Genomic DNA, 27,318 nt, shown 5'->3' with positions numbered 1-27,318 from the left:
CCAGCCTCTTTTTTATCCCCAGGAAGTTGATGAAGCAGCTCTTCCTGGAAATCCTTGCCAGGCACATGACAGATGACCAAATAATGTAGTTAGCATGATTTTTCAGGGGAATTTCATGCTGAACATCACTTTAAACTCCTCTGATGAATCAACTTGACTGGTAGATGAAGGGAATATTATCTGCCTGGGCTTCAGGGAGGTTTTTGACATACCTCTACATGGCATCACACATACATATGGAAGCAATAGTGCAAAGGGGAGGGAATCAGTGTCTTTTCAGTGATGCTGAGGGAAAAGACAAGAGGCAGTGGGCACACACTGAAATACAGGAGATTGCCTTTGAACATCAGTAAATGTTTCTTTACTGTCAGGGTGACTGAACCACGGCACAGACTGCCCAGAAAGATTGTGGAGCCTGGATCTTTGAAGACATTAAAAGTACACCCAGATAGAATCCTGGGCAAGAGGCTCTAGGTATCCTGGTTTAGGCAGGGGGGTTGGGCCTGGTTAGCCCCACCAACCCCTTCCACTCTCTTTCATTCTGTGCTAGTGAATTCTCTTCAAGATGCATTTCAAAGCGCTGGCATGACAAAGTTCTGTGCAGACAGAGATCCAAATGGACATGGCATCTAAGTTCCTTAAGCAGTGTTCAAGAAGAATGTAAAACTCTGGCACAAGTGTCTCTTCCCTAACTGAATCCCTTTCATGGGAAAATTCCCAGCTCTAGAAAGATCTTCTGATACGCATGCTTAAGACTGACACTGGCTGAGCAAATTTCTCCCTATGTATATCTAAGACCAGTTAGGATCTTCACCCAAAGTGCAGTCAACATAGTCACAGAATGCCTATTGTTAAGAAGTGACAGCTTCCATCAGAATGGCAGCTATTGGTCCACAAAATGGATTAATGGATGGGAATTATCTACGTGGGTTAAAAACAAAAATAAAGAGTTGGTCTTTATTTATCAATTTCATGGCAATATTGATAAGGGAAGAAAAAGATCTAAGTCCTTGACTTTCTGGACTCGAGGAAAGATTTTAAAAATTCCTTGTAAAAATGTATGATCACAATCAGACTATTGAAACCATTTTAGTTGGGAACAAAGTTCCAAAATTGTCTAGATAGTGGCAAAGAAGCCAAGAAAATAGGAAAGAAACAAAAAGAGAGCAAAAGAGTCAGCTTCAGTGTACAAGCTCGTTCTAGAAGTAGTCTGCTGGGAAAAGGAACCCCCAGCTAAATTTCCAATGTATTCCTGCGCTTGATTCAGTAACTGGTCAATGTAAAAACCAATCCTTTTGTACAACTTCTTCCAGCAACAAAAACTCCAACAGGTTGACACTACCATCATGCCTGTTCCAGACATATTTAAAAGAGAAATGATGATTTTCTTGAAAACCTACTTACATAAAAGTTGCAAGATGGTGGAGGGATTCCCACATCCTCCTTCCTCCATCTGGCTTGAAAGTATATTTGATAAAATATGCAACAAAGCACATGATTTATAAGGGAGAGTCAAATGGATGATTTGGGAATCGATCTCTTGTTGATAGTAAACTTCATATCCACTCGGTGTGACCTTTTTAAAACAAAATGTGGAGCTGAGGCATGAATCTGCCACAACAATTGTAAAGCAAACATACACACTCCCCTTCATATGCCCCCCCCTCCACACACACCTAGGCACACACAGAGATCAGCATAGCAGATCATGAACACCTTGGAAAAGACTGAAATGCTAAATGCCTCTCTTGATGGGCAAAAGAGCTGGTGCAGTAATTCAAATGCCTGGTACAAAAATTCTGTTTAATATTTAGCTCCTATTTAAAACACAGCTTTTCATTTCATTCTATTTACAGAATATTTTCATTTCATTTGTTTCTTTAAAATTACTTAGTTCTCACCTGTTGTATGTCTAGGAATATTTTCTTCCAAAAATAGAAAAAAATAGATGATATCTTTTCAGCAGAAAACACTGGTTGATACAATTTTAAACCATCATGATATGGAAGAATTCTTCTGTCCCTCTCGAAGGTGGAAGAAGCATTTGGATCACAGATCATCTACAATGAAATACTTGACATGTTTAAGATGCTTTCAATCAATTTTGATCGTCAATTGCTTATTTGTTGTAAACAGTAATTTTTCAGTGAAGGGAAAGTGTGTGTGGTATATCTACATGATATGTTCAAAGGCAGTTCCTACTAATGGCCAGGCTGAATTCCAGTAAATAATGTCCCGAATGATATTTTGCCGCCTTCTTTGGCACTTCATGAAATCTTACCCCGATGAAGTGCTGAAACAAAGAGATTTTCTCTTAGAGAGTGTCTCATGTTGTAACCTATCCCATGGATTTTATGCTGTAATTCTTATCTCTTTTAAAATTTACTATCTTCTGTACAGTTTTCATGAAACTTTCTGTTACAGTAGTGAATAGCACAGATAAATGTCATTTTGTACAACTTTGAATTTACCCCAAGAGCTGAGAGAAAACTTGATCCTATACTTCAATCCGAGTTTCTTCTATAGTCCAACTTTGTTTCTCTACCATCAAGCTTCTCCTTTGTTGCTGCTCCAAGCCCCGTCCAAGGTGACCTTGAATACTTTCAGGGATGGGACACCCACAACTTCTCTGGGCAACCTGTTCCAGTGTTCCAGCACTCCCACAGTAAAAAAGGCCTTCCTTTCATCTAATATGTGTAGGAAATCATAAATCTAGGCATAGAAGCTTGGAGTGCAAATTTGAAATTCTTTGGATTTGAAGCACATTTTATATGAATACTGACTTACAGATGACTAAAAGATGTTGATGGGCATTTGAGCTGACAAGTTTTGAAAAAGTGCACGGAAATTAAAATTGAAACCACTAAAATTAAAAACTCCTTGCCATTTTCTTTTTCCTCTCCTATTCAAAATTGCATATGTCAGATATCAGTGCTTCATGCAAACCTCTCAGATGCTCTCAGAGAAAAAGCTTTTCTTTCAGACTAAGTTGCGGTTGACGTAGAACACTAGCAGGAGTGAAAGATTTTCTGGGCATCGGGGCAGCACGTTCTCCTTGGATTTGTGTGCAGAATGCATTTTATCCAAACTGGAAAATAGATCCCAGCTCTGTTCTATTCATCATTCTTACTTCATCAGGCCAGAAGATTCTGTGAAAAGTAGCCTGTGGACCTTGAAGACAGCGCATGTGAACCAGATGAGAGGTGATAGAGAAGTTGAGGGAGAGAAGAAAGAGCATGAGGCTGAAACCAGAAAGTATTTCTCCACGTGATCATGGAAGATTGCAGGAGCCACTTGGTACTATCAAACCAGCCCAACTTGGCACTGGTGCCACCTTGGGTCTGGGAGCCATGTTGCATATCGTGCATTTTAAGGAGCCAGCTGGCCACACCCAGCCATATGCCCCCAAACACAAACCAAGGCCCTTTTCTCTGGCAAACAAAACTCAGCTGCCCTGCTTCTGGATGGCAGATTGCAGGAACCACTTGGTACTATCAAACCAGCCCAACTTGGCACTGGTGCCACCATGGGTCTGGTCACCATCCTGCCTATTGTAGCTTTTCAGGAGCCAGCCGGTCACTCTCAGCCATAGGCCCCCAAACACAAACCTCGGCCCGTTTCCCTGGCAAACAAAAGTAAGCTGCCCCGCTTCTGGATGGCAGATTGCAGGAGCTACTTAGTACTATCAAATCAGCCCGACTTGGCACAGGTGCCACCTTGGATCTGGGAACCATCCTGTGTATCGTGGATTTTCAGGGGCCAGCCAGCCACTCTCAGCCATATGCCCCCAAAAACAAACCACGGACCTTTGCTCTGGCAAACAAAACTCAACTGCCCCTCTTCTGGATGGCAAATTTTAGGACGCACTTTGTACTACGAAAACCGCCCGACGTGGCACTGGTGCCACCTTGTGTCAGGGAACCATCCTGCATATCGAGCTTTTTAAGGAGCCAGCCGGCCAGGCCCAGCCATATACCCCCAAAAACAAACCACGGACCATTTCTCATGGAAACAAAAATCCGCTGCCCCGCGTCTGGATGGCAGATTGCAGGAGCCACTTTGCACCATCAAACCAGCCCGACTTGGCACTGGTGCCACCTTGGGTCTGGGAACAATCCTGCGTATCGTACATATTCAGGAACCAGCCGAACACTCCCAGCCACAGGCCCCCAAACACAAACAACGGCCCATTTCCCTGGCAAACAAAACTCAGCTGCCCCGCTTCTGGATGGCAGTTTGCAGGAGCCACTTGGGACTATCAAACCAGCCCGACTTGGCACTGGTGCCACCTTGGGTCTGGGAACCATCCTGCGTATGGTGGATTCTAAGGAGCCAGCCGGCCACTCCCAGCCACAGGCCCCCAACAAAAACCACGGCCCTTTTTTCTGGCAAACAAAACTTAGCTGCCTCACTTCTGGATGGCAGATTGCAGGAGCCACTTGGTGTAATCAAACCAGCCCGACTTGGCACTGGTGCCACCTTGGGTCTGGGAACCATCCTGCGTATCGTGGATTCTAAGGAGCCAGCCGGCCACTCCCAGCCACAGGCCCCCAAACAAAATCAACGGCGCTGTTCCCTGGAAAACAAAACACGCCTGCCAACTTTTTGATGGAGTTTGCAGGAGCCACTTGGTACTATCAAACCAGCCCGACTTGGCACTGGTGCCACCTTGGGTCTGGGAAACATCCTGCGTATCGTGGATTCTTAGGAGCCAGCCGGCCACTCCTAGCCACAGGCCCCCAGACAAAAACCTAGGCCTATTTCTCTGGCAAACAAAAGTAAGCTGCCCCGCTTCTGGATGGCAGATTGCAGGAGACACTTGGTACTATCAAACCAGCCCAACTTGGCACTGGTGCCACCTTGGATCTGGGAACCATGCTGTGTATCGTGGATATTCAGGGGCCAGCCGGCCACTCTCAGCCATATGTCCCCAAACAGAAACCTCGGCCCGTTTCTCTGGCAAACAAAACTCAACTGCCCCTCTTCTGGATGGCAAATTGCAGGATGAACTTGATACTAAAACCGCAGGCCGACTTGGTAGTGGTGACACCTTGGACCTGGGAACCATCATGCGTATCGAGCATTTTAAGGAGCCAGCCGGCCACTCCAAGCAATATGCCCCCAAAAACAATCCACGGAATTTTTCTCCGGCAAACAAAAATCAGCTGCCCCGCTTCTGGATGGCAGATTGCAGGAGCCACTTTGCACCATCAAACCAGCCCGACTTGGCACTGGTGCCACCTTGCATCTGGGAACCATGCTGCCTAGCGTGGATTTTCAGGAGCCAGCCGGCCACTCTCAGCCATAGGCCCCCAAACAAAACCCACGGCCCGTTTCCCTGGCAAACAAAATTAAGCTGCCCCGCTTCTGGATGGCAGATTGCAGGACGCACTTGGTAGTATCAAACCAGCCCGACTTGGCACTGGTGCCACCTTGGGTCTGGGAACCATCCTGCGTATTGTGGGTTCAAAGGAGCCAGCCGGCCACTCCCAGCCACAGGCCCCCAAATACAAACAACGGCGCTTTTCCCTGGAAAACAAAACTCGCCTGACAACTTTTTGATGGCAGATTGCAGGAGCCACTTGGTACTATCAAACCAGCCCAACTTGGCACTGGTGCCACCATGGGTCTGGGAACAATCCTGCCTATCGTAGCTTTTCAGGAGCCAGCCGGTCACTCCCAGCCATAGGTCCCCAGTCACAAACCTCGGCCCGTTTCCCTGGCAAACAAAAGTAAGCTGCCCCGCTTCTGGATGGCAGATTGCAGGAGCCACTTGGTACTATCAAACCAGCCCAACTTGGCACTGGTGCCACCTCTGGTCTGGGAACCATGCTGCGTAACACAGATTCTACGGCGCCAGTCGGCCACTCCCAGCCACAAGCTCCCAAACACAAACAACGGCGCTATTCTCTGGCAAACAAAACTCCACTGCCCCTCTTCTGGATGGCAAATTGCAGGACGCACTTGGTACTATAAAAACAGCCCGACTTGGCACTGGTGCCACCTTGGGTCTGGGAACCATCCTGCGTATCGATCTTTTTAATGAGACAGCCGGCCACTCCCAGCCATATGCCCCCAAACACAACCCACGGGCCTTTTCTCTGGCAAACAAAACTCAACTGCACCGCTTCTGGATGGCAGATTGCAGGAGCCACTTGGTACTATCAAACCAGCCCGACTTGGCACTGGTGCCACCTTGGGTCTGGGAACCATCCTGCGTATGGTGGATTCTAAGGAGCCAGCCGGCCACTCCCAGCCACAGGCCCCCAACAAAACCACGGCCCTTTTTTCTGGCAAACAAAACTTAGCTGCCTCACTTCTGGATGGCAGATTGCAGGAGCCACTTGGTGTAATCAAACCAGCCCGACTTGGCACTGGTGCCACCTTGGGTCTGGGAACCATCCTGCGTATCGTGGATTCTAAGGAGCCAGCCGGCCACTCCCAGCCACAGGCCCCCAAACAAAATCAACGGCGCTGTTTCCTGGAAAACAAAACACGCCTGCCAACTTTTTGATGGAGTTTGCAGGAGCCACTTGGTACTATCAAACCAGCCCGACTTGGCACTGGTGCCACCTTGGGTCTGGGAAACATCCTGCGTATCGTGGATTCTTAGGAGCCAGCCGGCCACTCCTAGCCACAGGCCCCCAGACAAAAACCTAGGCCTATTTCTCTGGCAAACAAAAGTAAGCTGCCCCGCTTCTGGATGGCAGATTGCAGGAGACACTTGGTACTATCAAACCAGCCCAACTTGGCACTGGTGCCACCTTGGATCTGGGAACCATGCTGTGTATCGTGGATATTCAGGGGCCAGCCGGCCACTCTCAGCCATATGTCCCCAAACAGAAACCTCGGCCCGTTTCTCTGGCAAACAAAACTCAACTGCCCCTCTTCTGGATGGCAAATTGCAGGATGAACTTGATACTAAAACCGCAGGCCGACTTGGTAGTGGTGACACCTTGGACCTGGGAACCATCATGCGTATCGAGCATTTTAAGGAGCCAGCCGGCCACTCCCAGCAATATGCCCCCAAAAACAACCCACGGAATTTTTCTCTGGCAAACAAAAATCAGCTGCCCCGCTTCTGGATGGCAGATTGCAGGAGCCACTTTGCACCATCAAACCAGCCCGACTTGGCACTGGTGCCACCTTGCATCTGGGAACCATGCTGCCTAGCGTGGATTTTCAGGAGCCAGCCGGCCACTCTCAGCCATAGGCCCCCAAACAAAACCCACGGCCCGTTTCCCTGGCAAACAAAATTAAGCTGCCCCGCTTCTGGATGGCAGATTGCAGGACGCACTTGGTAGTATCAAACCAGCCCAACTTGGCACTGGTGCCACCTTGGGTCTGGGAACCATCCTGCGTATCGTGGGTTCAAAGGAGCCAGCCGGCCACTCCCAGCCACAGGCCCCCAAATACAAACAACGGCGCTTTTCCCTGGAAAACAAAACTCGCCTGACAACTTTTTGATGGCAGATTGCAGGAGCCACTTGGTACTATCAAACCAGCCCAACTTGGCACTGGTGCCACCTCTGGTCTGGGAACCATGCTGCGTAACACAGATTCTAAGGCGCCAGTCGGCCACTCCCAGCCACAAGCCCCCAAACACAAACAACGGCGCTATTCTCTGGCAAACAAAACTCCACTGCCCCTCTTCTGGATGGCAAATTGCAGGACGCACTTGGTACTATAAAAACAGCCCAACTTGGCACTGGTGCCACCTTGGGTCTGGGAACCATCCTGCGTATCGATCTTTTTAATGAGACAGCCGGCCACTCCCAGCCATATGCCCCCAAACACAACCCACGGCCCTTTTCTCTGGCAAACAAAACTCAACTGCACCGCTTCTGGATGGCAGATTGCAGGAGCCACTTGGTACTATCAAACCAGCCCGACTTGGCACTGGTGCCACCTTGGGTCTGGGAACCATCCAGCCTATCGTGGATTTTAAGGAGCCAGCCGGCTACTCCCAGCCACAGGCCCCCAACAAAAACCACGGCCCTTTTTTCTGGCAAACAAAACTTAGCTGCCTCACTTCTGGATGGCAGATTGCAGGAGCCACTTGGTGTAATCAAACCAGCCCGACTTGGCACTGGTGCCACCTTGGGTCTGGGAACCATCCTGCGTATCGTGGATTCTAAGGAGCCAGCCGGCCACTCCCAGCCACAGGTCCCCAAACAAAATCAACGGCGCTGTTCCCTGGAAAACAAAACACGTCTGCCAACATTTTGATGGAGTTTGCAGGAGCCACTTGGTACTATCAAACCAGCCCAACTTGGCACTGGTGCCACCTTGGGTCTGGGAAACATCCTGCGTATCGTGGATTCTAAGGAGCCAGCCGGCCACTCCTAGCCACAGGCCCCCAGACAAAAACCTCGGCCTATTTCTCTGGCAAACAAAAGTAAGCTGCCCCGCTTCTGGATGGCAGATTGCAGGAGACACTTGGGACTATCAAACCAGCCCAACTTGGCACTGGTGCCACCTTGGATCTGGGAACCATGCTGTGTATCGTGGATATTCAGGGGCCAGCCGGCCACTCTCAGCCATATGTCCCCAAACAGAAACCTCGGCCCGTTTCTCTGGCAAACAAAACTCAACTGCCCCTCTTCTGGATGGCAAATTGCAGGATGAACTTGATACTAAAACCGCAGGCCGACTTGGTAGTGGTGACACCTTGGGCCTGGGAACCATCATGCGTATCGAGCATTTTAAGGAGCCAGCCGGCCACTCCCAGCAATATGCCCCCAAAAACAATCCACGGAATTTTTCTCTGGCAAACAAAAATCAGCTGCCCCGCTTCTGGATGGCAGATTGCAGGAGCCACTTTGCACCATCAAACCAGCCCGACTTGGCACTGGTGCCACCTTGCATCTGGGAACCATGCTGCCTAGCAGGGATTTTCAGGAGCCAGCCGGCCACTCTCAGCCATAGGCCCCCATACAAAACCCACGGCCCGTTTCCCTGGCAAACAAAATTAAGCTGCCCCGCTTCTGGATGGCAGATTGCAGGACGCACTTGGTAGTATCAAACCAGCCCGACTTGGCACTGGTGCCACCTTGGGTCTGGGAACCATGCTGCGTATCATGGATTTTCAGGAGCCAGCCGTCCACTGCCAGCCACAGGCCCCGAAACACAAACAACAGCCTTTTTCTCTGGCAAACAAAATTCAGCTGCCCCGCTTCTGGATGGCAGATTGCAGGAGCCACTTGGTACTATCAAACCAGCCCAACTTGGCACTGGTGCCACCATGGGTCTGGTCACCATCCTGCCTATCGTAGCTTTTCAGGTGCCAGCCAGCCACCCCCAGCCAGAGGCCCCTAGACAAATATTTCGGCCCGTTTCCCTGGCAAACAAAAGTAAGCTACCCCGCTTCTGGATGGCAGATTGCAGGAGCCACTTTGCACCATCTAACCAGCCCAACTTGGCACTGGTGCCACCTCTGGTTTGGGAACCATCCTGCGTATCGTGGGTTCTAAGGAGCCAGCTGGCCACTCCCAGCCACAGGCCCCCAAACACAAACAACGGCGCTTTTCCCTGGAAAACAAAACTCGCCTGCCAACTTTTTGATGGCAGATTGCCGGAGCCACTTGGTACTATCAAACCAGCCCAACTTGGCACTGGTGCCACCATGGGTCTGGTCACAATCCTGCCTATCGTAGCTTTTCAGGAGCCAGCCGGTCACTCCCAGCCATAGGCCCCCAGACACAAACCTCGGCCCGTTTCCCTGGCAAACAAAAGTAAGCTGCCCCGCTTCGGCATGGCAGATTGCAGGAGCTATTTAGTACTATCAAACCAGCCCGACTTGGCACTGGTGACACCTCTGGTCTGGGAACCATCCTGTGTATCGTGTATTTTCTGGGGCCAGCCGGCCACTCTCAGCCATATGCCCCCAAAAACAAACCACGGCCCTTTTCTCTGGTAAACAAAACTCAACTGCCCCTCTTCTGGATGGAAATTTTAGGACGCACTTTGTACTACGAAAACCGCCCGACGTGGCACTGGTGCCACCTTGTGTCAGGGAACCATCCTGCATATCGAGCTTTTTAAGGAGCCAGCCGGCCACGCCCAGCCATATACCCCCAAAAAAAAACCACGGACCATTTCTCATGGAAACAAAAATCCGCTGCCCCGCGTCTGGATGGCAGATTGCAGGAGCCACTTTGCACCATCAAACCAGCCCGACTTGGCACTGGTGCCACCTTGGGTCTGGGAACAATCCTGCATATCGTGGATTCTAAGGAGCCAGCCGGCCACTCCCAGCCACTGGCCCCCAAACACAAACAACGGCGCTTTTCCCTGGAAAACAAAACTCGCCTGCCAGCTTTTTGATGGCAGATTGCAGGAGCCACTTGGTACTATCAAATCATCCCAACTTGGCACTGGTGCCACCATGGGTCTGGTCACCATCCTGCCTATTGTAGCATTTCAGGAGCCAGCCGGTCACTCCCAGCCATAGGCCCCCAGACAAAAACCTCGGCCCGTATCCCTGGCAAACAAAAGTAAGCTACCCCGCTTCTGCATGGCAGATTGCAGGAGCCACTTTGCAGCATCAAACTAGCCCGACTTGGCACTGGTGCCACGTCAGGTCTGGGAACCATCCTGCGTATCGTGGATTCTAAGCAGCCACCCGGCCACTCTGAGCCACAGTCCCCCAAACACAAACAACGGCGCTTTTCCCTGGAAAACAAAACTCGCCTGCCAAATTTTTGATGGCAGATTGCAGGAGCCACTTGGTACTATCAAATCATCCCAACTTGGCACTGGTGCCACCATGGGTCTGGTCACCATCCTGCCTATCGTAGCTTTTCAGGAGCCAGCCGGTCACTCCCAGCCATAGGCCCCCAGACAAATATCTCGGCCCGTTCCCCTGGCAAACAAAAGTAAGCTGCCCCGCTTCTGGATGGCAGATTGCAGGAGCCACATGGTACTATCAAACCAGGCCAACATGGCACTGGTGCCACCTTGGCTCTGGGAACCATCCTGCCTATCGTGGATTTTCAGGGGCCAGCCGGCCACTCTCAGCCATATGCCCCCAAACACATACCACGGCCCTTTGCTCTGGCAAACAAAACTCAACTGCCCCTCTTCTGGATGGCAAATTGCAGGACGCACTTGGTACTACGAAAACAGCCCGACTTGGCAGTGATGCCACCTTGGGTCAGTGAACAATCCTGCGTATCGATCTTTTTAAGGAGCCAGCTGGCCACGTCCAGCCATATACCCCCAAAAAAAACCACGGAACTTTTCTCCAGCAAAGAAAAATCCGCTGCCCCGCGTCTGAATGGCAGATTTCAGGAGCTATTTAGTATTATCAAACCAGCCCGACTTGGCACTGGCGCCACCATGAGTCTGGTAACCATCGTGCCTATCGTAGCTTTTCAGTAGCCAGACGGTCACTCCCAGCCATAGGCCCCCAGACACAAACCTCGGCCCGTTTCCCTGGGAAACAAAAGTAAGCTGACCCGCTTCTGGATGGCAGATTGCAGGAGCCACTTGGTACTATCAAACCAGCCCAACTTGGCACTGGTGCCACCTTGGCTCTGGGAACCATCCTGCGTATCCTGGGTTCAAAGGAGGCAGCCGGTCACTCCCAGCCACAGGCCTCTAAACAAGAACAACGGCGCTTTTCCCTGGAAAACAAAAGTCGCCTGACAACTTTTTGATGGCAGATTGCAGGAGCCACTTGGTACTATCAAACCAGCCCAACTTGGCACTGGTGCCACCATGGGTCTGGTCACCATCCTGCCTATCGTAGCTTTTCAGGAGCCAGCCGGTCACTCCCAGCCATAGGCCCCCAGACAAATATCTCGGCCCGTTTCCCTGGCAAACAAAAGTAAGCAGCCCCGCTTCTGGATGGCAGATTGCAGGAGCCACATGGTACTATCAAACCAGGCCAACATGGCACTGGTGCCACCTCTGGTCTGGGAACCATCCTGCGTATCGTGGATTCTAAGGAGCCAGCTGGCCACTCCCAGCCACAGGCCCCCAAACACAAACAACGGTGCTTTTCCCTGGAAAACAAAACTCACCTGCCAACTTTTTGATGGCAGATTGCAGAAGCCACTTGGTACTATGAAACCAGCCCAACTTGGCACTGGTGCCACCATGGGTCTGGTCACCATCCTGCCTATCGTAGCTTTTCAGGAGCCAGCCGGTCACTCCCAGCCATAGGCCCCCAGACACAAAGCTCTACCCGTTTCCCTGGCAAACAAAAGTAAGCTACCCCGCTTCTGGATGGCAGATTGCAGGAGTCACTTTGCACCATCAAACCAGCCCGACTTGGCACTGGTGCCACCTCTGGTCTGGGACCCATCCTGCGTATCGTGGATTCTAAGGAGACAGCTGGCCACTCCCAGCCACAGGCCCCCAAACACAAACAACGGCGCTTTTCCCTGGAAAACAAAACTCGCTTGCCAACTTTTTGATGGCAGATTGCAGGAGCCACTTGGTACTATCAAACCACCCCAACTTGGCAACAAGTGGTTCCTGCAATCTGACATCCAGAAGCGGGGCAGCTTACTTTTGTTTGCCAGGGAAATGGACCGTTGTTTGTGTTTGGAGGCGTATGGCTGGGAGTGGCCGACTGGCTCCTTAAAATCCACGATACGCAGCATGGTTCCCAGACCAGAGGTGGCACCAGTGCCAAGTCGGGCTGGTTTGATAGTACCAAGTGGCTCCTGCAATCTGCCATCCAGAAGCGGGGCAGCTTACTTTTGTTTGCCAGGGAAACGGGCCGGGCTTTCTGTCTCGGGGCCTATGGCTGGGAGTGACCGGCTGGCTCCTGAAAAGCTACGATAGGCAGGATGGTGACCAGACCCATGGTGGCACCAGTGCCAAGTTGGGCTGGTTTGATAGTACCAAGTGGCTCCTGCAATCTGCCATCAAAAAGTTGGCAGGCGAGTTTTGTTTTCCAGGGAAAAGCGCCATTGATTGTGTTTGGGGACCTGTGGTTGGGAGTGCCCGGCTGGCTCCTTAGAAACCACGATACGCAGCATGGTTACCAGACAAGAGGTGCCACCATTGCCAAGTTGTGCTGGTTTGATACTGCCAAGTGGTTCCTGCAATCTGCCATCCAGAAACGGGGCAGCTTACTTTTGTTTGCCACGGAAACGGGCCGTTGTTTGTGTTTGGGGGCCTGTGGCTGGGAGTGGCCGACTGGCTCCTTAGAATCCACGATACGCAGGATGGGTCCCAGACCAGAGGTGGCACCAGTGCCAAGTCGGGCTGGTTTGATAGTACCAAGTGGCTCCTGCAATCTGCCATCCAGAAGCGGGGCAGCTTACTTTTGTTTGCCAGGGAAACGGGCCGAGGTTTGTGAATGGGGACCTATGGCTGGGAGTGACCGGCTGGCTCCTGAAAAGTTACGATAGGCAGGATGGTGACCAGACCCATGGTGGCACCAGTGCCAAGTTGGGCTGGTTTGATAGTACCAAGTGGCTCCTGTAATCTGCCATCAAATAGTTGGTAGGCGAGTTTTGTTTTCCAGGGAAAAGCGCCGTTGTTTGTGTTTGGGGGCCTGTGGTAGGGAGTGGCCGGCTGGCTAATTAGAATCCACGATACGCAGGATGGTTCCCAGACCAGAGGTGGCACCAGCGCCAAGACGGGCTAGTTTGATGGTGCAAAGTGGCTCCTGCAATCTGCCATCCAGAAGCGGGGTAGCTTACTTTTGTTTGCCAGGGAAACGGGCCGAGCTTTTTGTCTGGGGGCCTATGGCGGGGAGTGACCGGCTGGCTCCTGAAAAGCTAAGATAGGCAGGATGGTGACCAGACCCATGGTGGCACCAGTGCCAAGTTGGGCTGATTTGATAAAACCAAGTGGCTCCTGCAATCTGCCATCAAAATGTTGGCAGGAGAATTTTGTCTTCCAGGGAAAAGCGCCGTTGTTTGTGTTTGGGGGCCTGTGGCTGGGAGTGGCCGGCTGGCTCCTTAGAATCCACGATACGCAGCATGGTATCCAGACCCAAGGTGGCACCAGTGCCAAGTTTTGCTGGTTTGATAGTACCAAGTGGTTCCTGCAATCTGCCATCCAGAAGCAGGGCAGCTTACTTTTGTTTGCCAGGGAAACGGGCCGAGGTTTTTGTCTGGGGGCCTATGGCTGGGAGTGACCGGCTGGCTCCTGAAAAGCTACGATAGGCAGGATGGTGACCAGACCCATGGTGGCACCAGTCCCAAGTTGGGCTGATTTGATAGTACCAAGTGGCTCCTGCAATCTGCCGTCAAAATTTGGCAGGCGAGTTTTTATTTTCCAGGGAAAAGCGCCGTTGTTTGTGTTTGGGGGCCTGTGGCTGGGAGTGGCCGGCTGGCTGCTTAGAATCCACGATACGCAGGATGGTTCCCAGACCCAAGGTGGCACCAGTGCCAAGTCGGGCTAGTATGATAGTGCAAAGTGGCTCCTGCAATCTGCCATCCAGAAGCGGGGCAGCTTACTTTTGTTTGCCAGGGAAACGGTCCGAGCTTTGTGTCTCAGGGCCTATGGCTGGGAGTGACCGGCTGGCTCCTGAAAAGCTACGATAGGCAGGATGGTGACCAGACCCATGGTGGCACCAGTGCCATGTTCGGCTGATTTCATAGTACCAAGTGGCTCCTGCAATCTGCCATCAAAAAGTCGGCAGGCGAGTTTTGTTTTCCAGGGAAAAGCGCCGTTGTTTTTGTCTGCGGGCCTGTGGCTGGAGTGGCCGGCTGGCTCCTTAGAATCCACGATACGCAGCATGGTTCCCAGACCCATGGTGGCACCAGTGCCAAGTTGGGCTGGTTTGATAGTACCAAGTGGTTCCTGCAATCTGCCATCAAAAAGTTGGCAGGCGAGTTTTGTTTTCCAGGGAAAAGCGTCGTTGTTTGTGTTTGGCGGCCTGTGGCTGGGAGTGGCCGGCTGGCTCCTTAGAATCCACGATACGCAGGATGGTTCCCAGACCCAAGGTGGCACCAGTCCCAAGTTGGGCTGGTTTGATAGTACCAAGTGTTTCCTGCAATCTGCCATCCTGAAGCGGGGCAGCTTACTTTTGTTTGCCAGGGAAACGGGCCGAGGTTTGTGTCTGGGGGCCTATGGCTGGGAGTGACCGGCTGGCTCCTGAAAGGCTACGATAGGCAGGATTGTGACCAGACCCATGGTGGCACCAGTGCCAAGTTGGGCTGGTTTGATAGTACCAAGTGGCTCCTGCAATCTGCCATCAAAAACTTGGCAGGCGAGTTTTGTTTCCCAGGGAAAAGCGCCGTTGTTTGTGTTTGGGGGCCTGTGGCTGGGAGTGGCCGGCTGGCTAATTAGAATCCAAGACAGGCAGGATGGTTCCCAGACCAGAGGTGACACCAGTGCCAAGTCGGGCTAGTTTGATGGTGAAAAGTGGCTCCTGCAATCTGCCATCCAGAAGCGGGTTAACTTACTTTTGTTTGCCAGGGAAAAGGGCCGAGGTTTTTGTCTGGGGGCCTATGGCTGGGAGTGACCGGCTGTCTCCTGAAAAGCTACGATAGGCAGGATGGTGACCAGACCCATGGTGGCACCAGTGCCAAGTTGGGCTGGTTTGATAGTACCAAGTGGCTCCTGCAATCTGCCATCAAAAAGTTGGCAGGCGAGTTTGTTATCCAGGGAAAAGCGCCGTTGTTTTTGTTTGGGGGCCTGTGGCTGGGAGTGGCCGGATGGCTAATTAGAATCCACGATACGCAGCATGGTTCCCAGACCTGAGGTGGCACCAGTGCCAAGTTGGGCTGGTTTGATACTACCAAGTGCGTCCTGCAATCTGCCATCCAGAAGCGGGGCAGCTTACTTTTGTTTGCCAGGGAAACGGGCCGAGGTTTTGTCTGGGGGCCTATGGCAGGGAGTGACCGGCTGGCTCCTGAGAAACTACGATAGGCAGGATAGTGACCAGACCCATGGTGGCACCAGTGCCAAGTTGGGCTGGTTTGATAGTACCAAGTGGCTCCTGCAATCTGCCATCAAAATGTTGGCAAGCGAGTTTTGTTTTCCAGGGAAAAGCGCCGTTGTTTGTGTTTTGGGGCCTGTGGCTAGGAGTGGCCGGCTGGCTCCGTAGAATCCAAAATACGCAGGATGGTTCCCAGACCTGAGGTGGCACCAGTGCCAAGTTGGGCTGGTTTGATTGTAGCAAATGGTTCCTGCAATCTGCCATCCAGAAGCGGGGCAGCTTACTTTTGTTTGCCAGGGAAACGGGCCGAGCTTTGTGTCTGGGGGCCTATGGCTGGGAGTGACCGGCTGGCTCCTGAAAAGCTACGATAGGCAGGATGGTGACCAGACCCATGGTGGCACCAGTGCCATGTTCGGCTGATTTCATAGTACCAAGTGGCTCCTGCAATCTGCCATCAAAATGTTGGCAGGCGAGTTTTGTTTTCCAGGGAAAAGCGCCGTTGTTTGTGTCTGCGGGCCTGTGGCTGGAGTGGCCGGCTGGCTCCTTAGAATCCACAATACGCAGCATGGTTCCCAGACCCAAGGTGGCACCAGTGCCAAGTTGGGCTGGTTTGATAGTACCAAGTGGTTCCTGCAATCTGCCATCAAAAAGTTGTCAGGCGAGTTTTGTTTTCCAGGGAAAATCGCCGTTGTTTTTGTTTGGGGGCCTGTGGCTGGGAGTGGCCGGCTGGCTCCTTAGGATCCACGATACCCAGTTGGTACCCAGACCAGAGGTGGCACCAGTACCAAGTCGGGCTGGTTTGATGGTGCAAAGTGACTCCTGCAATCTGCCATCCAGAAGCGGGGTAGCTTACTTTTGTTTGCCAGGGAAACGGGTAGAGCTTTGTGTCTGGGGGCCTATGGCTGGGAGTGACCGGCTGGCTCCTGAAAAGCTACGATAGGCAGGATGGTGACCAGACCCATGGTGGCACCAGTGCCAAGTTGGGCTGGTTTGATAGTACCAAGTGGCTCCTGCAATCTGCCATCAAAAAGTTGTCAGGCGAGTTTTGTTTTCCAGGGAAAAGCACCGTTGTTTGTGTTTGGGGGACTGTTGGTGGGAGTGGCCGGCTGGCTCCTTAGAACACACGATACGCAGGATGGTTCCCAGACCCAAGGTGGCACCAGTGCCACGTCGGGCTGGTTTGATGGTGAAAAGTGGCTCCTGCAATCTGCCATCCTGAAGCGGGGTAGCTTACTTTTGTGTGCCAGGGAAACGGGCCGAGGTTTATGACTGGGGGCCTAGGGCTAGGAGTGACCGGCTGGCTCCTGAAAAGCAACAATAGGCAGGATGGTTCCCAGACCCAAGGTGGCACCAGTGCCAGGTTGGGCTGGTTTGATGGTACCAACTGGCTCCTGCAATCTGCCATCTAAAAGTTGTCAGGCGAGTTTTGTTTTCCAGGGAAAAGCGCCGTTGATTTTGTTTGGAGGCCTGTGGCTGGCAGTGGCTGCCTGTCGTCTTAGAATCCGGGTTACGCAGCATGGTTCCCAGAGCCAAGGTGGCACCAGTGCCAAGTTGGGCTGGTTTGATGGTGCAAAGTGGCTCCTGCAATCTGCCATCCAGAAGTGCGGTAGCTTACTTTTGTGTGCCAGGGAAACAGGCCGAGGTTTGTGTCTGGGGGCCTATGGCTGGGAGTGACCGGCTGGCTCCTGAAAAGCTACGATAGGCAGGATGGTGACCAGACCCATGGTGGCACCAGTGCCAAGTTGGGCTGGTTTGATAGTACCAAGTGGCTCCTGCAATCTGCCATCAAAAAGTTGGCAGGCGAGTTTTGTTTTCCAGGGAAAAGCGCCGTTGTGTGTGTTTTGGGGCCTGTGGCTGGGAGTGGCCAGCTGGCTCCTTAGAATCCACGATACGCAGGATGGTTCCCAGACCCAAGGTGGCACCAGTGCCAAGTCGGGCTGGTTTGTTAGTACCAAGTGGTTCCTGCAATCTGCCATCCAGAAGCGGGGCAGCTGAATTTTGTTTGCCAGAGAAAAAGGCTGTTGTTTGTGTTTCGGGGCCTGTGGCTGGCAGTGGACGGCTGGCTCCTGAAAATCCATGATACGCAGCATGGTTCCCAGACCCAAGGTGGCACCAGTGCCAAGTAGGGCTGGTTTCATAGTACCCAGTGGCTCCTGCAATCTGCCATCCAGAAGAGGGGCAGTTGAGTTTTGTTTTCCAGAGAAAAGGGCCGTGGTTTGTGTTTGGGGCCTATGGCTGAGAGTGACCGGCTGGCTCCTGAAAAGCTACGATAGGCAGGAAGGTGACCAGACCCATGGTGGCACCAGTGCCAAGTCGGGCTGGTTTGATAATACTAAATAGCTCCTGCAATCTGCCATCCAGACGCGGGGCAGCGGATTTTTGCTTGCTGGAGAAAAGTTCCGTGGGTTTTTTTTGGGGGTATATGGCTGGACGTTGCCGGCTGACTCCTTAAAAACATCGATACGCAGGATGGTTCCCTGACCCAAGGTGGCATCACTGCCAAGTCGGGCTGTTTTCGTAGTACCAAGTGCGTCCTGCAATTTGCCATCCAGAAGAGGGGCAGTTGAGTTTTGTTTACCAGAGAAAAGGGCCGTGGTTTGTGTTTGGGGGCATATGGCTGAGAGTGGCCGGCTGGCGCCTGAAAATCCACGATAGGCAGGATGGTTCCCAGAGCCAAGTTGGCACCAGTGCCATGTTGGCCTGGTTTGATAGTACCATGTGGCTCCTGCAATCTGCCATCCAGAAGCGGGGCAGCTTACATTTGTTTGCCAGGGAAACGGGCCGAGGTATTTGTCTGGGGGCCTATGGCTGGGAGTGACCGCCTGGCTCCTGAAAAGCTACGATAGGCAGGATGGTGACCAGACCCATGGTGGCACCAGTGCCAAGTTGGGCTGGTTTGATAGTACCAAGTGGCTCCTGCAATCTGCCATCCAGAAGCGGGGTAGCTTACTTTTGTTTGCCAGGGAAACGGGCAGAGCTTTCTGTCTGGGGGCCTATGGTTGGGAGTAACCGGCTGGCTCCTGAAAAGCTACGATAGGCAGGATGGTTCCCAGATCCAAGATGGCACCAGTGCCAAGTCGGGGTGGTTTGATGGTGCAAAGTGGCTCCTGCAATCTGCCATCCTGACGCGGGGCAGCGGATTTTTGTTTCCAAGAGAAATGGTCCATGGTTTGTTTTTGGGGCTATATGGCTGGGCGTGGCCTGCTGGCTCCTTAAAAAGCTACGATAGGCAGGATGGTTCCCTGACCCAAGGTGGCACCAGTGCCAAGTCGGGCGGTATTCGTAGTACAAAGTGCGTCCTAAAATTTACCATCCAGAAGAGGGGCAGTTGAGTTTTGTTTACCAGAGAAAAGGGCCGTGGTTTGTTTTTGGGGGCATATGGCTGATAGTGGCCGTCTGGCCCCTGAAAATCCACGATAGGCAGGATGGTTCCCAGACCAGAGGTGGCACCAGTGCCAAGTCGGGCTGGTTTGATAGTACTAAATAGCACCTGCAATCTGCCATGCAGAAGCGGGGCAGCTTACTTTTGTTTGCCAGGGAAACGGGCCGAGGTTTGTGTCTGGGGGCCTATGGCTGGGAGTGACCGCCTGGCTCCTGAAAAGCTACGATAGGCAGGATGGTGACCAGACCCATGGTGGCACCAGTGCCAAGTTGGGCTGGTTTGATAGTACCAAGTTGCTCCTGCAATCTGCCATCAAAAAGTTGGCAGGCCAGTTTTGTTTTCCAGGGAAAAGCGCCGTTGTTTGTGTTTGGGGGACTGTGGCTGGGAGTGGCCGGCTGGCTCCTTAGAACACACGATACGCAGGATGGTTCCCAGACCCAAGGTGGCACCAGTGCCACGTCGGGCTGGTTTGATGGTGAAAAGTGGCTCCTGCAATCTGCCATCCTGAAGCGGGGTAGCTTACATTTGTGTGCCAGGGAAACGGGCCGAGGTTTATGACTGGGGGCCTAGGGCTAGAAGTGACCGGCTGGCTCCTGAAAAGCAACAGTAGGCAGGATGGTTCCCAGACCCAAGGTGGCACCAGTGCCAAGTTGGGCTGGTTTGATGGTACCAACTGGCTCCTGCAATCTGCCATCTAAAAGTTGTCAGGCGAGTTTTGTTTTCCAGGGAAAAGCGCCGTTGATTTTGTTTGGAGGCCTGTGGCTGGCAGTGGCTGCCTGTCGTCTTAGAATCCGGGTTACGCAGCATGGTTCCCAGAGCCAAGGTGGCACCAGTGTCAAGTTGGGCTGGTTTGATAGTACCAAGTGGCTCCTGCAATCTGCCATCCAGAAGCGGGGCAGCTTACTTTTGTTTGCCAGGGAAACGGGCCGAGGTATTTGTCTGGGGACCTATGGCTGGGAGTGACCGGCTGGCTCCTGAAAAGCTACGATAGGCAGGATGGTGACCAGACCCATGGTGGCACCAGTGCCAAGTTGGGCTGGTTTGATAGTACCAAGTGGCTCCTGCAATCTGCCATCAAAAAGTTGGCAGGCGAGTTTTGTTTTCCAGGGAAAAGCGCCGTTGTTTGTGTTTGGGGGACTGTGGCTGGGAGTGGCCGGCTGGCTCCTTAGAACACACGATACGCAGGATGGTTCCCAGACCCAAGGTGGCACCAGTGCCACGTCGGGCTGGTTTGATGGTGAAAAGTGGCTCCTGCAATCTGCCATCCTGAAGCGGGGTAGCTTACATTTGTGTGCCAGGGAAACGGGCCGAGGTTTGTGTCTGGGGGCCTAGGGCTAGAAGTGACCGGCTGGCTCCTGAAAAGCAACAATAGGCAGGATGGTTCCCAGACCCAAGGTGGCACCAGTGCCAAGTTGGGCTGGTTTGATGGTACCAACTGGCTCCTGCAATCTGCCATCTAAAAGTTGTCAGGCGAGTTTTGTTTTCCAGGGAAAAGCGCCGTTGATTTTTTTTGGAGGCCTGTGGCTGGCAGTGGCTGCCTGTCGTCTTAGAATCCGGGTTACGCAGCATGGTTCCCAGAGCCAAGGTGGCACCAGTGTCAAGTTGGGCTGGTTTGATTGTACCAAGTGGCTCCTGCAATCTGCCATCCAGAAGCGGGGCAGCTTACTTTTGTTTGCCAGGGAAACGGGCCGAGGTATTTTTCTGGGGACCTATGGCTGGGAGTGACCGGCTGGCTCCTGAAAAGCTACGATAGGCAGGATGGTGACCAGACCCATGGTGGCACCAGTGCCAAGTTGGGCTGGTTTGATAGTACCAAGTGGCTCCTGCAATCTGCCATCAAAAAGTTGGCAGGTCAGTTTTGTTTTCCAGGGAAAAGCGCCGTTGTTTCTGTTTGGGGGACTGTGGCTGGGAGTGGCCGGCTGGCTCCTTAGAACACAGGATACGCAGGATGGTTCCCAGACCCAAGGTGGCACCAGTGCCAAGTCGGGCTGGTTTGATAGCAACAAGTGGCTCCTGCAATCTGCCATCCAGAAGCGGGGCAGCTTACTTTTGTTTGCCAGGGAAACGGACCGAGGTTTTTTTCTGGGGGTCTATGGCTGGGAGTGACCGGCTGGCTCCTGAAAAGCTACGATAGGCAGGATGGTGACCAGACCCATGGTGGCACCAGTGCCAAGTTGGGCTGGTTTGATAGTACCAAGTGGCTCCTGCAATCTGCCATCAAAAAGTTGGCAGGCGAGTTTTGTTTTCCAGGGAAAAGCGCCGTTGTGTGTATTTTGGGGCCTGTGGCTGGGAGTGGCCAGCTGGCTCCTTAGAATCCACGATACGCAGGATGGTTCCCAGACCCAAGGTGGCACCAGTGCCAAGTCGGGCTGGTTTGTTAGTACCAAGTGGTTCCTGCAATCTGCCATCCAGAAGCGGGGCAGCTGAATTTTGTTTGCCAGAGAAAAAGGCTGTTGTTTGTGTTTCGGGGCCTGTGGCTGGCAGTGGACGGCTGGCTCCTGAAAATCCATGATACGCAGCATGGTTCCCAGACCCAAGGTGGCACCAGTGCCAAGTAGGGCTAGTTTCATAGTACCCAGTGGCTCCTGCAATCTGCCATCCAGAAGAGGGGCAGTTGAGTTTTGTTTTCCAGAGAAAAGGGCCGTGGTTTGTGTTTGGGGCCTATGGCTGAGAGTGACCGGCTGGCCCCTGAAAATCCACGATAGGAAGGATGGTTCCCAGATCCAAGGTGGCAGCAGTGCCATGTTGTGCTGGTGTGATAGTCCCAAGTGGCTCCTGCAATCTGCCATCCAGAAGCGGGGCAGCTGAATTTTGTTTGCCAGAGAAAAAGGCTGTGGTTTTTGTTTGGGGGCCTATGGCTGGGAGTGGCCGGCTGGCTCCTGAAAATCCATGATACGCAGCATGGTTCCCAGACCCAAGGTGGCACCAGTGCCAAGTGGGGCTGGTTTCACAGTGTCAAGTGCCTCCTGCAATCTCCCATCCAGAAGCGGGGCAGCTGAGTTTTGTTTGCCTGTGAAACGGGCCGTTGTTTTTGATTGGGGTCTGTGGCCGAGAATGTTCAGCTGGCTCCTGACAATCCACAATACGCAGGATGGTTCCCAGACCCAAGGTGGCACCAGTGCCAAGTCTTGCTGGTTTGATAGTACCAAGTGGCTCCTGCAATCTGCCATCCAGAAGCGGTGCAGCTGAGTTTTGTTTGCCAGAGGAAAGGGCCGTGGGTTGTGTTTGGGGGCATATGGCTGGGAGTGGCCGGCTGTCTCATTAAAAAGATCGATACGCAGGATGGTTCCCAGACCCAAGGTGGCACCAGTGCCAAGTCGGGCTGTTTTTATAGTACCAAGTGCGTCCTGCAATTTGCCATCCAGAAGAGGGGCAGTTGAGTTTTGTTTGCCAGAGAAAAGCGCCGTTGTTTGTGTTTGGGGGCTTGTGGCTGGGAGTGGCCGACTGGCGCCTTAGAATCTGCGATACGCAGCATGGTTCCCAGACCCAAGGTGGCACCAGTTCCAAGTTGGGCTGGTTTGATAGTACCAAGTGGCTCCTGCAATCTGCCATCCAGAAGCGGGGCAGCTTACTTTTGTTTGCCAGGGAAACGGGCCGAGGTTTGTGTTTGGGGGCCTATGGCTGGGAGTGACCGGCTGGCTCCTGGAAAGCTACAATAGGCAGGATGGTGACCAGACCCATGGTGGCACCAGTGCCAAGTTGGGCTGGTTTGATAGTACCAAGTTGCTCCTGCAATCTGCCATCAAAAAGTTGTCAGGCGAGTTTTGTTTTCCAGGGAAAAGCGCCGTTGTTTGTGTTTGGGGGCCTGTGGCTGGGAGTGGCCGGCTGGCTCCTTTGAACCCACAATACGCAGGATGGTTCCCAGACCCAAGGTGGCACCAGTGCCAAGTCGGGCTGGTTTGATACTACCAAGTGGTTCCTGCAATCTGCCATCCAGAAGCAGGGCAGCTTACTTTTGTTTGCCAGGGAAACGGGCCGTGGGTTTTGTTTGGGGGCATATAGCTGGGAGTGGCCCGCTGGCCCCTGAAAATCCACGCTAGGCAGCATGGTTCCCAGATGCAAGGTGGCACCAGTGCCAAGTCGGGCTGGTTTGATGGTGCAAAGTGGCTCCTGCAATTTGCCATCCAGAAGCGGGGCAGCTGAGTTTTTATTGCCAGAGAAAAAGGCTGTGGTTTTTGTTTGGGGGCCTGTGGCTGGCAGTGGCCGGCTGGCTCCTGAAAATCCACGATACGCAGCATGGTTCCCAGACCCAAGGTGGCACCAGTACAAAGTGGGGCTCGTTTGACAGTGTCAAGTGCCTCCTGCAATCTCCCATCCAGAAGCGGGGCAGCTGAGTTTTTTTTGCCAGGGAAACGGACCTTTGTTTTTGATTGGGGTCTGTGGCCGAGAGTGGTCCGCTGTCTCCTGACAATCCACAATACGCAGGATGGTTCCCAGACCAAAGGTGGCACCAGTTCCAAGTCGGGCTGGTTTGATAGTACCAAGTGTCTCCTGCACTCTGCCATCCAGAAGCGGGGCAGCTGAGTTTTGTTTGCCAGAGAAAAGGGCCGTGGGTTGTGTTTGGGGGCATATGGCTGGGAGTGGCCACCTGGCTCCTTAAAATGCACGATACGCCGCATGGTAACCAGACGCAAGGTGGCACCAGTGCCAAGTCGGGCTGTTTTTGTAGTACCCAGTGGCTCCTGCAATTTGCCATCCAGAAGCGGGGCAGCTAAATTTTGTTTGCTAGAGAAAAGGGCTGTGGTTTGTGTTTGGGGGCCTATGGCCGAGAGTGGTAGGCTGGCCCCTGAAAATCAACGATAGGCAGGATGGTTCCCAGATACAAGGTGGCACCAGTGCCAAGTAAGGCTGGTTGTATGGTTCAAAGTGACTCCTGCAATCTGCCATCCAGAAGCGGGACAGCTGAGTTTTTTTTGCCAGAGAAAAGGTCCGTGGTTTCTTTTTGGGGCATACGGCTGGGAATTGCCGGCTGGCTCCTTAAAATGCTCGATACGCAGGATGGTTCCCAGAGCCAAGGTGGCACCACTGCCAAGTCGGGCTCTTTTTGTAGTACCAAGTGCGTCCTGCAATTTGCCATCCAGAAGAGGGGCAGTTGAGTTTTGTTTGCCAGAGAAAAGGGCCGAGGTTTGTGTTTGGGAGCATATGGCTGGGAATGACCGGCTGGCCCCTGAAAATCCACGATACGCCGGATGGTTCCCAGATCCAAGATGGTACCATTACCAAGTCGGGCTGCTTTGATAGTCCCAAGTGGCTCCTGCAAACTGCCACACCAGAAGCGGGGCAGCTGAGTTTTGTTTGCCAGGGAAATGGGCCGTTGTTTGTGTTTGGGGGCCTGTGGCTGGGAGTGTTCGGCTGGTTCCTGAATATGTACGATACGCAGGATTGTTCCCAGATCCAAGGTGGCAGCAGTGCCATGTTGTGCTGGTGTGATAGTCCCAAGTGGCTCCTGCAATCTGCCATCCAGAAGTGGGGCAGCTGATTTTTGTTTGCCAGAGAAAAGGTCCGTGGTTTGTGTTTGGGGGCATATGGCTGAGAGTGGCCGGCTGGCCCCTGAAAATCCACGATACACAGGATGGTTCCCAGATCCAAGGTGGCACCTGTGCCAAGTCGGGCTGATTTGATAGTACTAAGTAGCTCCTGCAATCTGCCATCCAGAAGCGGGGCAGCTTACTTTTGTTTGCCAGGGAAACGGGCCGAGGTTTCTGTTTGGGGGCCTATGGCTGGGAGTGACCGGCTGGCTCCTGAAAAGCTACAATAGGCAGGATGGTTCCCACAGCCAAGGTGGCACCAGTGCCAAGTTGGGCTGGTTTGATAGTACCAAGTGGCTCCTGCAATCTGCCATCCAGAAGCGGGGCAGCTTACTTTTGTTTGCCAGAGAAATAGGCCTAGGTTTTTGTCTGGGGGCCTGTGGCTAGGAGTGGCCGGCTGGCTCCTTAGAATCCACGATACGCAGGATGTTTCTCAGACCCAAGGTGACACCAGTGCCAAGTCGGGCTGGTTTGATAGTACCAAGTGGCTCCTGCAAACTCCATCAAAAAGTTGGCAGGCGTGTTTTGTTTTCCAGGGAACAGCGCCGTTGATTTTGTTTGGGGGCCTGTGGCTGGGAGTGGCCGGCTGGCTCCTTAGAATCCACGATACGCAGGATGGTTCCCAGACCCAAGGTGACACCAGTGCCAAGTCGGGCTGGTTTGATTACACCAAGTGGCTCCTGCAATCTGCCATCCATAAGTGAGGCAGCTAAGATTTGTTTGCCAGAAAAAAGGGCCGTGGTTTTTGTTGGGGGCCTGTGGCTGGGAGTAGCCGGCTGGCTCCTTAAAATCCACGATAGGCAGGATGGTTCCCAGACCCAAGGTGGTACCAGTGCCAAGTTGGGCTGGTTTGATAGTACCAAGTGGCTCCTGCAATCTGCCATCCAGAAGCGGGGCAGCTTACTTTTGTTTGCCAGGGAAACGGGCCGAGCTTTGTGTCTCGGGGCCTATGGCAGGGAGTGACCGGCTGGCTCCTGAAAAGCTACGATAGGCAGGATGGTGACCAGACCCATGGTGGCACCAGTGGCAAGTTGGGCTGGTTTGATAGTACCAAGTGGCTCCTGCAATCTGCCATCAAAAAGTTGGCAGGCGAGTTTTGTTTTCCAGGGAAAAGCGCCGTTGTGTGTGTTTTGGGGCCTGTGGCTGGGAGTGGCCAGCTGGCTCCTTAGAATCCACGATACGCAGGATGGTTCCCAGACCCAAGGTGGCACCAGTGCCAAGTCGGGCTGGTTTGTTAGTACCAAGTAGTTCCTGCAATCTGCCATCCAGAAGCGGGGCAGCTGAATTTTGTTTGCCAGAGAAAAAGGCTGTTGTTTGTGTTTCGGGGCCTGTGGCTGGCAGTGGACGGCTGGCTCCTGAAAATCCATGATACGCAGCATGGTTCCCAGACCCAAGGTGGCACCAGTGCCAAGTAGGGCTGGTTTCATAGTACCCAGTGGCTCCTGCAATCTGCCATCCAGAAGAGGGGCAGTTGAGTTTTGTTTTCCAGAGAAAAGGGCCGTGGTTTGTGTTTGGGGCCTATGGCTGAGAGTGACCGGCTGGCCCCTGAAAATCCACGATAGGAAGGATGATTCCCAGATCCAAGGTGGCACCAGTGCCATGTTGTGCTGGTGTGATAGTCCCAAGTGGCTCCTGCAATCTGCCATCCAGAAGCGGGGCAGCTGAATTTTGTTTGCCAGAGAAAAAGGCTGTGGTTTTTGTTTGGGGGCCTATGGCTGGGAGTGGCCGGCTGGCTCCTGAAAATCCATGATACGCAGCATGGTTCCCAGACCCAAGGTGGCACCAGTGCCAAGTGGGGCTGGTTTCACAGTGTCAAGTGCCTCCTGCAATCTCCCATCCAGAAGCGGGGCAGCTGAGTTTTGTTTGCCTGTGAAACGGGCCGTTGTTTTTGATTGGGGTCTGTGGCCGAGAGTGTCCAGCTGGCTCCTGACAATCCACAATACGCAGGATGGTTCCCAGACCCAAGGTGGCACCAGTGCCAAGTCGTGCTGGTTTGATAGTACCAAGTGCGTCCTGCAATTTGCCATCCAGAAGAGGGGCAGTTGAGTTTTGTTTGCCAGAGAAAAGCGCCGTTGTTTGTGTTTGGGGTCTTGTGGCTGGGAGTGGCCGACTGGCGCCTTAGAATCTGCGATACGCAGCATGGTTCCCAGACCCAAGGTGGCACCAGTGCCAAGTCGGGCTGGTTTGATAGTACCAAGTGGCTCCTGCAATCTGCCATCCAGAAGCGGGGCAGCTTACTTTTGTTTGCCAGGGAAACGGGCTGAGGTTTGTGACTGGGGGCCTATGGCTGGGAGTGACCGGCTGGCTCCTTGAAAAGCTACAATAGGCAGGATGGTTACCAGACCCATGGTGGCACCAGTGCCAAGTTGGGCTGGTTTGATAGTACCAAGTTGCTCCTGCAATCTGCCATCAAAAAGTTGGCAGGCGAGTTTTGTTTTCCAGGGAAAAGCGCCGTTGTTTGTATTTGGGGGCCTGTGGCTGGGAGTGGCCGGCTGGCTCCTTAGAATCCACGATACGCAGGATGGTTCCCAGACCCAAGGTGGCACCAGTGCCAAGTC

Source organism: Melospiza melodia, chromosome 4 (genome assembly GCF_035770615.1).
Source record: "Melospiza melodia melodia isolate bMelMel2 chromosome 4, bMelMel2.pri, whole genome shotgun sequence".
NCBI classification, from domain to species: Eukaryota; Metazoa; Chordata; class Aves; order Passeriformes; family Passerellidae; genus Melospiza; species Melospiza melodia.
Note: the sequence above shows the minus strand (reverse complement) of the source record.